The 16624-nt window shown below is 39.1% G+C and overlaps 1 non-coding gene across 1 annotated transcript; it reads right to left on the reverse strand.

Annotated features, from left to right (window-relative positions):
- Positions 1–16360: 16360 nt before the first annotated feature.
- Positions 16361–16468, reverse strand: LOC112768519 (small nucleolar RNA R71). Its single transcript, XR_003185936.1, has one exon. It is a non-coding gene; the product is annotated as a small nucleolar RNA R71 (small nucleolar RNA).
- Between the last annotated feature and the right edge of the window lie 156 nt (positions 16469–16624).

Here is a 16624-nt window from a genome sequence, read left to right on the forward strand (position 1 = left end):
TGACAATGAGGATTGAGATGCTTGATGATACAGAAGAGGTATTCCCTTTACTGATCTTTCAGAGAAATCCGTGTATTCAGAAACGATCTCGCGTACTCGAAAACCGGGGTTGTTACATTCTACCCTCCTAAAAGAAAATTTTGCCCTCAAAATTTCTGCCACGTGAAGAATCCATCTTAAAGTGATCTACTTTCTTCAAGCCATCCTGACGAAGAGGTAGGTCCGTTCGTTACAGCATCCAAATCTAACATTTTCATTGCCATGTATAGCATAACAGCTATTAGGATAGCTGGTCTTACATCGATTCGTCGTTCAGATCTCGATTAAACCATGCCTATTCACAGTCATTGAGGTCTTATTCGCACCAAACAATCAACATTAAGGTGATCAGTCTTAATATCTCAAGTTAGGCACGAACATTCCCAAAATGAGCATTTATAGACATTCATGCCCAATGTATCTTAAAGATACCCTAACAGCATGAGACACACAAGCAGAGTATGCAATGAAGCATAGTCAGTCCACTCCCCAGGCTCTACTGGGAACGAACTGCTCTGATACCAAATTGTAACGACCCAATTTCTGGTACGTCATGATCATACTAGAAACTGAGCGCTACCAACTTGTCTTCCTAATTATTATCTATTATTTATCATATGAGCCTGATTCGTTGTTAAAAACGTAGTTAATTTGCGAGGTACTTTTTTTTTTTGAAAACATTTGGATTAATAGACGAAATCATTCATAAGCAATTCACAACTGATAGCAGATAAAACAGTTATAAACAACCATACATAAATATATCACATGCAGTTGATATCATTCGGTTATCCAGCCTTTATTAGAGTAAAGATCTTTAGTTAGGACACCCCTAGATATAGCTAAATAATATCTATATACATATATATACATACAACATCCCAGGCCCTGACCTGTTCAAGAAGTCCCTAAGCTGGCACCCAGGCTAGCCTAGACTCTATACTCACCTAGTCCCTCTAAACTACTAAAGCGAGGGAAAGTACGTTCTAAGTCTTCACAACTCAAGTCAGGTGGAACGTCATCAAAAGATAGAACATCATCTGCTACTCCTCTGCACGATCAGACTTTTCCACAGGACGTCTCTCTGGTACCTCATGAAGTATCCACAAAATAGAAATCTCGTACACAGGATTTAGGTTAAAGTGCGCATACGAAGGGGTGCAAACGTTGGCTGGTCTCACAGTATTTACATATAATCAGAGAACGATATTCACCCTAGACTCATAAGACTATCTAGAGCAGAATCCTCTTCTTGCGAACAGTCATCAGCGAACTATGGTAAGGTACTCTTACTTCCATCTGAAGGGGGAAGGGAGAGAGAAGGGGTAAGAACTGGGGAGTTCCATAGGCACCATGATCTTTAAGGCTCTGTGTGACCTTGGTTCAGGGATAAACCTCATGCCCCTCTCTGTAATAGAGAAACTGGGAATCTTTGGGGTGCAAGCTGCTAAAATCTCATTAGAGATGGCAGACAATTCAAGAAAACAGGCTTATGGACAAGTAGAGGATGTGTTAGTAAAGGTTGAAGGCCTTTACATCCCTGCTGATTTCATAGTCCTAGATACTGGGAAGGATGAGGATGAATCCATCATCCTAGGAAGACCTTTCCTAGCCACATCAAGAGCTGTGATTGATGTGGACAGAGGAGAATTGATTCTTCAAATAAATGAGGACAACCTTGTGTTTACAACTCAAGGATCTCTCTCTGCATCCATGGAGAGGAAGCACAAAAAGCTTCTCTCAAAGCAGAGTCAAACAAAGCCCCCACAGTCAAACTCTAAGTTTGGTGTTGGGAAGCCACAACCAAACTCTAAGTTTGGTGTCAACCCCCATATCCAAACTCTAAGTTTGGTGTTGGGAGGTCTCAACAAAGCTCTGCACATCTGTAAGGCTCCATGAGAGCCCACTGTCAAGCTATTGACATTAAAAAAGTGCTTGTTGGGAGGCAACCCAATGTTTATTTATCTAATTTTCATTGTTTTTCATGTTTTATTAGGTTCATGATCATGTGGAGTCACAAAATAAAAATAAAAATTGAAAATGGAATAAAAAACAACAGAAGAAAAATCACACCCTGGAGGAAGACCTTACTGGCATTTTAACGCCAGTAAGAAGCATGTTTTGGCCGTTCAACGCCAGAACAGAGCATGGTTCTGGCGCTGAACGCCAGAAATGGGCAGCATCTGGGCATTTGAACGCCAGAAATGCACCCTGGAAAAGAGCTGGCGCTGAACGCCCAGAACAAGCATGGTTCTGGTGTTCAACGCCAGAAATGGGCAACAAATGGGCGTTCAACGCCCAGAACAAGCACCAATCTGGCGCTGAACGCCCAGAGTTGTGTGCAAGAGCATTTTGCATGCCCAATTTGGTGCAAGGTTGTAAATCCTTGAACACCTCAGGATCTGTGGACCCCACAGGATCCCCACCTACCTCCACTCACTTCTTCTCACCGCTCTTTCACACAATCCCATAAACACTCTTCCCCAAAACTCTTCACCAATCACCTCAATCTCTCTTCCCTATCACCACTTCATCACTCACATCCATCCACTCTTCCCCATAAACCTACCTCGTAAACTCCACCTACCTTAAAAATTCAAAATTAATTTCCCACCCAAACCCACCCTTATGGCCGAACCTTACCCCCCCTTCCTTCCCTATATATAACCCTCTATTCTTCCTCATTTTCACACAACACAACCCTCTTTTCTCTTCTTGGCCGAAACACACCTCCCCCTTCCTCTCCATATTTTCTTCTTCTTCTTCATCTATTCTTTCTTCTCTTGCTCGAGGGCGAGCAAAATTCTAAGTTTGGTGTGGTAAAATCATAAGCTTTTTGTTTTTCCATTACCATTGATGGCACCCAAGACCGGAGAATCCTCTAGAAAAGGGAAGGGGAAGACAAAAGCTTCCACCTCCGAGTCATGGGAGATAGAAAGATTCATCTCCAAAGCTCATCAAGACCACTTCTATGATGTTGTGGCCAAGAAGAAGGTGATCCCCGAGGTCCCTTTCAAACTCAAGAAGAATGAGTATCCGGAGATCCGACATGAAATCCAAAGAAGAGGTTGGGAAGTTCTAACAAACCCCATCCAACAAGTCGGCATCCTAATGGTTAAAGAGTTCTATGCCAATGCATGGATCACTAGGAACCATGATTAAAGTAAGAACCCGAATCCAAAAAATTATGTTACAATGGTTCGGGGGAAATACTTAGATTTTAGCCCGGAGAATGTGAGGTTGGCGTTTAACTTGCCTATGATGCAAGGAGATGAGCGCCCCTATACTAGAAGGGTCAACTTTAATCAAAGGTTGGACCAAGTCCTCATGGACATATGTGTGGAAGGAGCTCAATGGAAGATTGACTCCAAAGGCAAGCCAGTTCAATTAAGAAGACTGGACCTCAAGCCTGTGGCTAGAGGATGGTTGGAGTTCATCCAATGCTCCATCATCCCCACTAGCAACCGATCTGAAGTTACTGTGGATCGGGCCATCATGATCCATAGCATCCTGATTGGAGAGGAAGTAGAAGTTCATGAAGTCATCTCCCTTGAACTCTACAAAATAGCCGAAAAGCCCTCCCCTGGGGCAAGCAAGAGAGCCCATCTATGTTACTCAGCTGGAGCTTTCATAGAAGGAGACATTCACATTGAGGAAGAGAAGCCCATCACTAAGAAAAAGATGGAGCAAGCAAGGGAGCCCATTCATGGAGCTCAAGAGGCGCAGGAAGCTCATCACCATGAGATCCCGGAGATGCCTCAAATGCATTTTCCTCCACAAAACTATTGGAAGCAAATCAACACCTCCCTAGGAGAATTAAGTTCCAACATGGGACAACTAAGGGTGGAACATCAAGAGCACTCCATCATCCTTCATGAAATTAGAGAAGATCAAAAAGCAATGAGGGAGGAGCAACAAAGACAAGGAAGAGACATAGAAGAGCTCAAGGACATCATTGGTTCCTCAAGAAGGAAACGCCACCATCACTAAGGTGGAGTCATTCCTTGTTATTACATTATCTGTTTTTCGTTTTCTATGTTAAGTGCTTATCTATGTTTGTGTCTTATTACATGATCATTAGTAGTTAGTAACTATGTCTTAAAGTTATGAATGTCCTATGAATCCATCACCTCTCTTAAATGAAAACTGTTTTAATTCATAAGAACAAGAAGTACATGAGTTTCGAATTTATCCTTGAACTTAGTTTAATTATATTGATGTGGTGACAATGCTTCTTGTTTTCTGAATGTATGCTTGAACAGTGCATATGTCTTTTGAAGTTGTTGTTTAAGAATGTTAAATATGTTGGCTCTTGAAAGAATGATGACAAGGAGACATGTTATTTGATAATCTGAAAAATCATAAAAAAATGATTCTTGAAGCAAGAAAAAGCAGCAAAGAAAAAAGCTTGCAGAAAAAAAAATAGGCGAAAAAAATAGAAAGAAAAAGAAAAAGCAAGCAGAAAAAGCCAAAAGCTCTTAAAACCAAGAGGCAAGAGCAAAAAGCCAATAACCCTTAAAACCAAAAGGCAAGGGAAAATAAAAAGGATCCCAAGGCTTTGAGCATCAATGGATAGGAGGACCTAAAGGAATAAAATCCTGGTCTAAGCGGCTAAACCAAGCTGTCCCTAACCATGTGCTTGTGGCGTGAAGGTGTCACGTGAAAACTTGAGACTGAGCGGTTAAAGTCAAGGTCCAAAGCAAAAAAAGAGTGTGCTTAAGAACCCTGGACACCTCTAATTGGGGACTTTAGCAAAGCTGAGTCACAATCTGGAAAGGGTTCACCCAATTATGTGTCTGTGGCATTTATGTATCCGGTGGTAATACTGGAAAACAAAGTGCTTAGGGCCACGACCAAGACTCATAAAATAGCTGTGTTCAAGAATCATCATACTGAACTAGGAGAATCAATAACACCATCTGAACTCTGAGTTCCTATAGATGCCAATCATTCTGAACCTCAATGGATATAGTGAGATGCCAAAACTATTCAAGAGGCAAAAAGCTACAAGTCCCGCTCATCTGATTGGAGCTATGTCTCATTGATAGTTTGGAATTTATAGTATATTCTCTTCTTTTTATCCTATTTGATTTTCAGTTGCTTGGGGACAAGAAACAATTTAAGTTTGGTGTTGTGATGAGCGGATAATTTATACGCTTTTTGGCATTGTTTTTAGTATGTTTTTAGTAGAATCTAGTTACTTTTAGGGATGTTTTCATTAGTTTTTATCTTAAATTCACATTTCTGGACTTTACTATGAGTTTGTGTATTTTTTGGTGATTTCAAGTATTTTCTGGCTGAAATTGAGGGACTTGAGCAAAAATCAGATTCAGAGGTAGAAGAAGGACTGCTGATGCTGTTGGATTCTGACCTCCCTGCACTCAAAGTGGATTTTCTGGAGCTACAGAACTCAAAATGGCGCGCTTCTAATTGCGTTGGAAAGTAGACATCTAGGGCTTTCCAGCAATGTATAATAGTCCATACTTTGAACGAGTTTAGATGACGTAAAAGGGCGTTGAACGCCAGTTCTATGCTGCTTTCTGGAGTTAAACGCCAGAAACTAGTCACAAACCGGAGTTGAACGCCAGAAATACGTTACAACCTGGCGTTCAACTCCAGAAAGAGCCTCTGCACGTGTAACATTCAAGCTCAGTCCAAGCACACACCAAGTGGGCCCCAAAAGTGGATTTATGCATCAATTACTTACTTCTGTAAACCCTAGTAGCTAGTTTATTATAAATAGGACTTTTTACTATTGTATTAGGGATCTTCGGATCATCCTGGATTGTATTTTTGATCCTGTGATCACGTTTTGGGGGCTGGCCATTCGGCCATGCCTGGACCTTCATCACTTATGTATTTTCAACGGTAGACTTTCTGCACTCCATAGATTAAGGTGTGGAGCTCTGCTGTTCCTCAAAGATTAATGCAAAGTACTACTGTTTTTCTATTCAATTCAACTTATTCCGCTTCTAAGATATTCATTCGCACTTCAACCTGAATGTGATGAATGTGACAATCATCATCATTCCCTATGAACGCGTGCCTGACAACCACTTCCGTTCTACCTTAGATTGAATGAGTATCTCTTAGATCTCTTAATCAGAATCTTCGTGGTATAAGCTAGATTGATGGCGGCATTCATGAGAGTCCGGAAAGTCTAAACCTTGTCTGTGATATTCTGAGTAGGACTCTGGGATTGAATGACTCTGACGAGCTTCAAACTCGCGAGTGCTGGGCGTAGTGACAGACGCAAAAGGAGGGTGAATCCTATTCCAGCATGATCGAGAACCTCAGATGATTAGCCGTGCTGTGACAGAGCATTTGGACCATTTTCACAAGAGGATGGGATGTAGCCATTGACAACAGTAATGCCCTTACATAAAGCCAGCCATGGAAAGGAGTAGGATTAATTGGATGAAGGCAGCAGGAAAGCAGAGGTTCAGAGGAACGAAAGCATCTCTATACGCTTATCTGAAATTCTAACTAATGAATTACGTAAGTATTTCTATCCTTATTTTATGTTTACTTCTTATTTAATTTCGAAAACTCCATAACCTTTTGATATCTTCCTGACTGAGATTTACAGGGTGACCATAGTTTGCTTCAAGCCGACAATCTCCGTGGGATCGACCCTTACTCACATAAGGTTTATTACTTGGACGACCCAGTGCACTTGCTGGTTAGTTGTATCGAAGTTGTGACAAATTATGAATTGAGATTAGAGCACCAAGTTTTTGGAGCCATTACCAGAGATCACAATTTCGTGCACCAGCTGTCAAAGCTATGCAGCATCCAGACACACCAAAAGACTGCCTGAGCACAGATGTTATTGACTCCTTGGTGGAAGTGGTCAATATGACTGAGAGTCTCGAATCAGAGCTAGAGGACATTTTTAAGGATGTTCAGCCTGATCTGGAGGAACCAGAGAGAACGAAAGAACCTCTGAAAACTCCTTAGAAAGAGGACAAGCCTCCTAAACCCCAGCTCAAACCACTACCACCATCCCTGAAATATGCATTTCTGGGAGAAGGTGACACTTTTCCAGTGATCATAAGCTCTGCTTTAAATCCACAGGAAGAGAAAGCACTAATTCAGGTGCTAAAGACACACAAGACGGCTCTTGAGTGGTCCATAAGTGATCTTAAGGGTATTAGCCCAGCAAGATGCATGCACAAGATCCTATTGGAGGATGATGCTAAGCCAGTGGTTCAACCACAGAGGCGGCTAAATCCAGCCATGAAGGAGGTGGTGCAGAAAGAGGTCACTAAGTTATTGGAGGCTGGGATTATTTATCCTATTTCTGATAGCTCCTGGGTAAGCCCTGTCCAAGTTGACCCCAAAAAGGGAGGCATGGCAGTGGTTCATAATGAAAAGAATGAACTGGTGGCGTATGTGTATTGACTACAGAAGGCTCAATACAGCCACCAGGAAGAATCATTTTCCTTTACCATTCATAGACCAGATGCTAGAGAGATTAGCAAGTCATGAATACTACTGCTTTTTGGATGTCTATTCAGGTTACAATCAAATTTCAGTAGACCCTCAAGATCAAGAGAAAACAGCATTCACATGTCCATCTGGAGTATTTTCCTATAGAAGGATGCCATTTGGTCTGTGCAATGCACCTGCAACCTTTCAGAAGTGCATGCTCTCTATATTCTCTAATATGGTAGAGAAGTTTTTGGAAGTCTTCATGGATGACTTCTCAATATTCGGAGACTCATTCAGCTCCTGCCTTGACCATCTAGCACTTGTTCTAAAAAGGTGCTAAGAGACTAACCTGGTTTTAAACTGGGAAAAATGTCACTTTATGGTGACTGAAGGAATTGTCCTTGGGCACAAAATTTTGAACAAGAGAATAGAGGTGGATCAAGCTAAGGTAGAGGTAATTGAAAAATTACCACCACCTGCCAATATTAAGGGAATCAGAAGCTTTCTGGGGCATGCAGGATTCTATAGGAGGCTTATAAAGGATTTTTCAAAAATCACAAAACCTCTGAGCAATCTGCTGGCTGCTGACACGCCATTTCTCTTTGACATGGAGTGTCTACAGGCGTTTGAAATTCAGAAAGCTAAGCTAGTCACAGCACTAGTTATTTCTGCACCAGAATGGACATTACCATTCGAACTAATGTGTGATGCCAGTGACCATGCCATTGGTGCAATATTAGGACAGAGGCATAATAAGCTTCTGCATGTCATTTATTATGCTAGCCGTGTTTTAAATGATGCACAGAGGAATTACACAACCACAGAAAAGGAGTTACTTGCAGTGGTTTATGCCATTGACAAGTTCAGATCTTATTTAGTAGGATCAAAAGTGATTGTGTACACTGACCATGCTGCTCTAAAATATCTCCTCACAAAGCAGGATTCAAAACCCAGACTAATAAGTTGGGTGTTGCTTCTACAAGTGTTTGATATAGAAATAAGAGACAGAAAAGGGACAGAGAACCAAGTAGCAGATCACCTCTCCCGGATAGAACCAGTAGCAGGAGCGTTCCTCCCTCCTACTGAGATCTCTAAAACCTTTTCGGATGAGCAACTATTTACCATTCAAGAAGTACCATGGTTTGCAGACATTGCAAACTATAAAGCTGTGAGATTCATACCCAAGGAGTACAGCAAGGTGCAAACGAAAAAAATTAATTTTTGATGCAAAATACTACTTGTGGGATGAACCATATCTCTTTAAGAGGTGTGCAGACGGAATGATCCGTGTAACGGCCTAGCTTTTAGCCTCGAAGAAACAGCGGTTTTTCGGGATCAAACGAAAATTTTATGGAATTTTTAGGAATTTTAGTGCATATAAGCACCTCTGCTGCACAGGTGCTATGTCATCAAGCTGCTGAGTCAACAACTTGACTGCACCAGACACCTCTCCTGATCTAAGTAAGCACGTCGTGAAAAGTTGCATTTTTGAGCCACTTCGAGTCCGAATTTCAAAATTCTGATTTTCGTGGTTAATCTTTATGTGACGAGCCGGTCTCGAATTTCGAGAGAAAAATTATATTAATATAATATTCGTATATTATTATTTTATTTAGAATATTATATTATTATTTTCTCTGCTATGGTTAATGTTCATCTATGTTTAGTAATATAATAACTGAGCTAGAAAATCTACCGGTAATGGATAATACAGGCATTCCTAGATTAACTTAGCAATGCTAATGCTTCATCATATATCGTTTATTCTGATGATTATCATGTTACTAGTATCATTTATACTAGTAAAGCTCATGCTTATCCTTTAGTAGTGTAATCTGATGTATCTAATTTTAGTAATTATCTCCAGAATAATATTTTATTATTAAACTCTGATGAGTCAGCACCCAGTGACACGTGGCTCTCCCAGAGTTAGCCACCATATGTTTTCTTTCTTTCTCTCCAAGCCAAGCTTTCTTAAGGAAAAAGTAAGAAACACTTATATTCTAATACATCTAGCTTTAGTAATTATCCTTTATTGAGATATTTTTACAGCAAACTTTAGGATAATGCTTATCCTAACCCACGGTCTCCTAGACATCATCATTACTATCATTTTTCTTCCTAAACAAGCTAGAATTCCATGAGAGAAAACCAAGAGAACTTCCATGAACACCTGAGCTTCAACCTCCGTTCTTTCTCAAACTAAAACCCCTATCAAAAATCTAATCCGACCAAAATGTTCATCTCTTCCTCCTCTTCATTTCTATGAAAATTTTTAAGGAGTAAACCAAGGTATGATGGCTGCTCCTCTTCCTTGAAGTTTCAGCCATGGTGGAAACTCAAGCTAATGGTGTTTTCTTCATGTTTTCTCTTCGGATCTCTTGTTCAACCACCATAGGCTCTAAGTAAACATGGTTTCTAGCTGCTTTAAGGTGAGAATAACCTTCTTTTCAGCATCATAAAGCTTCAGCCTTCATGGTTCATATGGTTCTAAAGTTGTTTTTGATGTTAAAATAGGCGTAAAAGTACTTTTGGAAGCTTATTCTTTGTTCAATTCTTGGCAGCTATAAAGGAGGTAAGGTTTGGTAAATTAATCAATGATTGGTTGTTTCTTGGAGTGTTAAATCAGATCTTGTTGCTTGAGGCTTTATTTTGAGTGTTTGTGTGATGGTTTGATCATGAGATCTTGTTGTTTAATGCTTGAAAATTATGTTTTTAAAGGTTCTGAAGTTGTTGTTGTTGCTGCTGGAAAACGTGGCTTTCCAGCCATGAAATTCATGATATTTGATTTGTTTTTGATGTGTATTTGATGGCTGGAACGTTGTTCTTTGGTTTGGTCAAAATCAGGTAAAAATCGATTACCGAAAAGTTTGAAAAACTGGTTGAAAATCAAGCTGAAATCTGATGAACTTTTGGAAAAATATTTTTAGTTTTTGGAAGGATGTGAAAACATTTATTTTGATGATTTTGGGATCAAAATGAAATTATTAAAAAGTTTGGGGTTGAAAGTTAATTAAAGAAAAGTTAAGGGGCCAAAGTGCAAATATTAAATGTTAAGGGTTTAAAATGTATTTTCTAAAAAGTTCAGGGGTCAAAATGTAATTTTTAAAAGTTAAATAAAATATTATTATTTTAATATTAAAATATTGATAAAAAGGCAGTTTTTCCTAAAAGACTCAGGAAGGCAGTGCTGAGTCTAGAATTTCTTAATTCTCTTTGTTAAACTCCTAAGAAAAGGTATAAGAGAAGGAATTGAGGTATGTCAGGTAATGAAAAAGGATTAGAAACTTGCAGACATGTTAGAAAGGAAAAAAGTTAAAAGCTATATAGTTGTGTGTTTGACCTCACAGAATAAGTAGAGAGTTGTTATTCCTGTAGGCCGAAGTTCACCTACAATGAATATCAGTTGTGTATCTCAGGGTGTTACTCCTGTAGGCCAGAGTTCACCTACAGAGAGAGTTGTGATTCCTGTAAGCCAAAGTTCACTTACAGGGACACCATTTCTGTAAGCCGAAGTTCACTTATAGAGGTGCCATTTCTATAGGCCGAAGTTCACCTATAGAAAGTTGTTGTGTTGTGCTTAGACTATTCCTGTAAGCCGAAGTTCACTTACAGGAGTGCTATTTCTATAGGCCGAAGTTCACCTACAGAGAATAAGCCATATCTAGGACTAGTTCCTAGGTAATGTCGGGCTGTAGGATGTAAACCGACACGTAAGCTCATGGCCTGCATAGGACAGACATGCATCATACTTGGTTGTGCATTTCCTCTGTTATGATTGTTGTATGAATGTGTGATTTCTTTGTTTGTGTTCTATTCTTTGGGTTTGTGTTATATTTTCTTGTATTCTTTGTTGTGTTCTGATTTCTGACTTTCTATTTTCTTTATTTATCTGTATCTTCTGTTTACTGCTTCTTTGTATTCTGCTATTTGTCTGCTAAGCGACACAGAATTAATGAGCTTAACTAACAACCTCAGCCTTACTAAGAACTCCCCAGTTCTTACCCCTTCTCTCTCCCTTCCCCCTTCAGATGGAAGCATGAGTATCCTTCTGTAGTTCGCTGATGACCGTTTGAAAAGAGGATTCCGCTATAGATAGTCTTCTGAGTCTAGGGTGAATCTCGTTCTCTGTTAATATGTATATACTGTGTGACCAGCCAATGTCTGTACCCCATTTGTACGTGAACTTTAACCTAAATCTTGTGTACGAGACTTCTGTTGTGTGGCTACCTGATGAGGTACCAGAGAGACGTCATATGGCAATGTCTGATCGTGCAGAGGAGTAACAGATGATGTTCTACCTTTTGATGACGTTCCACCGGACTTGAGTTTTGAAGACTTAGAATGTATTTTCCCTCGCTATAGAAGTTTAGAGGGACTAGGTGAGTATAGAGTCTAGGCTAGCCTAGGTGCCAGCTTAGGGACCTCTTGAACAGGTCAGGACCTGGGATGTTGTATGTATATCTATGTATATAGTTATTATCTAGCTATATCTAGGGGTGTTCTAACTAAAAGTCTATACCTAAATAAAGGCTGGATCGCTGAATGTTGCTAGCTGCTTGTGATGTATTTATGTGTAATTGCTTATAACTGTTTTATCTGTTATCAGTTGTGAGTTGGTTATGAATGATTCCGTCTATTAATCCAAACGTTTTCAAGAAAAAAAATATACCTCTCAAATTAACTACCTTTTTAACAGCGAATCAGGCTCATATGATAAATAATAGATAATAATTAGGAAAACAAATTGGTAGCACTCAGTTTCTGATATGATCTAGACATATTGAAAATTGGGTCGTTACAATCCGTAGATGTGTGGCTAGAGAAGAGGCACAGAAGATCCTATGGCATTGCCATGGATCACAATATGGAGGACATTTAGGAGGTGAGCAAACAGCCACCAAGGTTCTCCATTGTGGCTTCTACTGGCCTACTCTCTATAGAGACTCCCGAGAGTTTGTACGTAACTGTGACCATTGCCAAAGAGCTAGTAATCTGCCTCACGGTTATGCCATGCCACAACAAGGGATCTTAGAGATTGAGTTGTTTGATGTATGGGGTATTGACTTCATGGGGCCTTTCCCACCATCATACTCAAAAACTTATATTCTGGTGGCAGTGGACTATGTATCTAAATGGGTAGAGGCAATGGCAACACTGATGAGCGGATAATTTATACGCTTTTTGGCATTGTTTTTAGTATGTTTTTAGTATATTTTAATTAGTCTTTATTATATTTTTATTAGTTTTTAAATAAAAATCACTCTTCTGGACTTTACTATGAGTTTGTGTGTTTTTCTGTGATTTCAGGTATTTTCTGGCTGAAATTGAGGGACCTGAGCAAAAATCTGATTCAGAGGCTGAAAAAGTACTACAGATGCTGTTGGATTCTGACCTCCCTGCACTCAAAGTGGATTTTCTGGAGCTACAGAAGCCCAATTGGCGCGCTCTCAATTTCGTTAGAAAGTAGACATCCTGGGATTTCCAGCAATATATAATAATCCATACTTTGCCCGAGATTTGATGGCCCAAACAGGCATTCCAAGTCAGCTCAAGAATTATGGCGTTTAACTCCAAAACTGGCACAAAAGCTAGAGTTAAACACCCAAACTGGCACAAAAGCTGGCGTTTAACTCCAGGAAAAGTCTCTACACATGAAAGCTTCAATGCTCAGCCCAAGCACACACCATGTGGGCCCGAAAGAAGATTTCTGCATTAATTATTGATTTTTGTAAACCATAGGCTACTAGTTCTCTATAAATAGGACCTTTTGCTATTGTATTTTCATCATCTTGGGACATTTAGTCCTTAGACCTTTGAGGCTAGCCATTCGGCCATGCTTACACTATTTGTTCTTATGTATTTTCAACGGTGGAGTTTCTACACACCATAGATTAAGGTGTGGAGCTCTGCTGTTCTTCATGAATTAATACAAAGTACTATTGTTTTTCTATTCAACTCAAGTCTATTTCTTCTCCAAGATATTCATTCGTTCTTCCACTTGATGAATGTGATGATCCGTGACACTCATCATCATTCTCACTTATGAACATGTGCTTGACAAACACCTCTGTTCTACTAGCAATGGCTTGAATGCGTATCTCTTGGGTTTCTAATCTAAGATTGGAACCTTCGTGGTATAGGCTAGAATTATTGGCGGCCATTCCTGAGATCCGGAAAGTATAAACCTTGTCTGTGGTATTCCAAGTAGGATCTAGGAAGGGATGACTGTGATGAGCTTCAAACTCGCAATTGTGGGGGGTGTGACAGACTTAAAAGGATCAATGGATCCTATTCCGACATGATCGAGAAGGGACAGCTGATTAGCCGATGCTGTGACAGAGCATTAGGACCATTTTCACTGAGAAGATGGGATGTAGCCATTGACAACGGTGATGCCCAACATAAAGCTTGCCATGGAAAGGAGTATGAATGATTGGAAGAAGGCAATAGGAAAGCAGAAGTTCAAGGGGAACAAAGCATCTTCATACGCTTATCTGAAATCCACCAATGAATTACATAAGTATCTCTATCCTTATTTTATGTTTATCAACTTAAACTCCATAACCATTTGAATCCGCCTGACTGAGATTTACAAGATGACCATAGCTTGCTTCAAGCCGACAGTCTCCGTGGGATCGACCCAGTGCACTTGCTAGTTAGTTATGCGGAGTTGTGATAAAAGAGTTGAGATTACAAGTGTGCCACACCAAGTTGTTGGCGCCATTGATGATCACAATTTTGTGCACCAAGTTTTTGGCACCGTTGCCGGGGATTGTTCGAGTTTGGACAACTGACGGTTCATCTTGTTGCTTAGATTAGGTACTTTTCAGAATTTTAAAGAATGAATTCTAGAGTTTCAAGGTGATGTTCTTATCATCACAAAAGCTGATTGATTCTCATCAATTTAGCTATTGAATGTAATGTCCTGCTGAAGCTTGGCCAAACATGTCTAATCTTTTTAGACTGAAGCTTTAGACTAACATTGCATGATTCCTGGAATTCTTATTAAAAGTTTTGATTCTCTTTATTTTCTTTTCCATATAAGTTTCGAAAATCACAAAAAAATTTATAAAACCGTAAAAACCAAAAATATTTTATGTTTTTTGTTTGAGTCTAGTATCAATTTTTACGTTTGGTGTCAATTGCATGTTTTTATTCTTCTTGCATTTTTTGAATATATGCATTATGTTCTTCATTAATCTTCAAGTTGTTCTTGATGACTTCATTGCTCTGATCTTTAAATTCTCTTGTTTTGTGTGTTTTGTTGTTTCTTACATGCATTTTTACATTGTTATAGCCCTTAGTATACAAACTTTTAAGTTTGGTGTCTTGCATGCATTGGTTATTTGATCTTAGTTGCATTTTTTATTGTTGTTTATCATCATCAAAAATTCAAAAATATTTTCAAAATTGTGTCTTTTCAAGTCAATAATACAGAGAATTGAAGATTCAGAACATTCAGCAGAGGAATCAAACAAAAAAAGCTGGGCGTTCAAAACGCCCAGTGAAGAAGGAAAACTGGTGTTTAAACACCAGGCAAGGTACCTGGTTGGGCGTTTAATGCCCAAAAAGGTAGAGATTTGGGCGTTAAACGCCAGAATGGGCACCATTCTGGGCGTTTCACGCCAGGATGACACTAGAGGGAAGATTTTGTTTTTAATTCACATTTTTTCAAGTTTTCATAATTTTTCAAAATCAAATCTTTTTCAAATCATATCTTTTCAATCATATCTCTTTCAAAATCAATTTCTTTCCCTTTTATATTTATTTTTACTATTTTCAAAGATCCTTGCTTCAATTCAAGATTCACTTCAAAAATTTTCAAGTCGTTACTTGCCTATCGAGAAAGGATCAAACTTTAAATTTTAAAATCATATCTTTTAATTTCTTGTTAGTCAAGTAATCAACTTTAATTTTAAAAACTTTCTTTTTCTAAATTGATTTTCAATCATATCTTTTCAAACATATCTTTTCAATCACGTCTTTTTCAAAATTAATTTTTTCAATCATATCTTTTTCTAATTTCAAAATCTTTTTCAAAAATCACTTTATTTCTTTCCCAATCTTAGTTTTCGAAAATCTCAATCAAATTTTCAAATTTCTTTTTAATTATTTCAAAATCTTTTTAAATTATTTTTGAAAATTCTTCCCCTCTTTTCACATCCTTCTATTTAAGGGACTAAGACTCCTCATCAAGGTGCAATTCGAACTCTATCCCTCTTGATAAGTTCGAATTCCCTCTTCTCCACCTCCTCCTTCTATTCTTCTTTTCCTCTGACACCTCAAGGAATCTCTATACTGTGACATAGATGATTCCCTACTTTCTTGTTCTCTTCCCTTTCATATGAGCATAAACAAAGATAAAGGCATACTTGTTCAAGCTGATCCTGAACCTGAAAGGACCTTGAAGAGAAAAATAAGAGAAGCTAAAGAACAATTCTTTTTAGAGGGCCTAACAGAGCTCTTCAAAGAAGAAGAAACCATGGCAGCCGAAAACAACAATGCCAACAATGCAAGGAAGGTGCTTGGTGACTTTACTGCACCTACTCCTGATTTCTATGGGAGAAGCATCTCAATCCCTGCCATTGGAGCAAACAACTTTGAGCTTAAGCGTCAATTAGTTTCTCTAATGCAACAGAATTGCAAGTTTCATGGACTTCTATTAGAAGATCCTCATCAGTTCTTAGCTGAATTCTTGCAAATCTGTGACACTGTCAATACCAATGGGGTTGACTCTGAAATCTACCGACTTATGCTTTTTCCTTTTGTTGTAAGAGACAGAGCTAGGACATGGTTGGACTCACAACCTAAAGAAAGCCTGAACTCTTGGGAAAAGCTAGTCAATGCCTTCTTGGCAAAGTTCTTTCCACCTCAAAAATTGAGTAAGCTTAGAGTGGAAGTCCAAACCTTTAGACAGAAGGATGGAGAATCCCTCTATGAAGCTTGGGAAAGATACAAGCAATTGATCAGAAGGTGCCCTTCTGATACGCTTTCGGAATGGAGCATCATAGGTATATTCTATGATGGTCTGTCTGAACAATCCAAGATGTCATTGGATAGCTCTGCTGGAGGATCTCTTCATCTGAAGAAGACGCCTACAGAAGCTCAAGAACTCAATGAAATGGTTGCAAATAACCAATTCATGTAC

The sequence above is a fragment of the Arachis hypogaea genome, chromosome 17, assembly GCF_003086295.3.
Source record: "Arachis hypogaea cultivar Tifrunner chromosome 17, arahy.Tifrunner.gnm2.J5K5, whole genome shotgun sequence".
Lineage (NCBI taxonomy): Eukaryota > Viridiplantae > Streptophyta > Magnoliopsida > Fabales > Fabaceae > Arachis > Arachis hypogaea.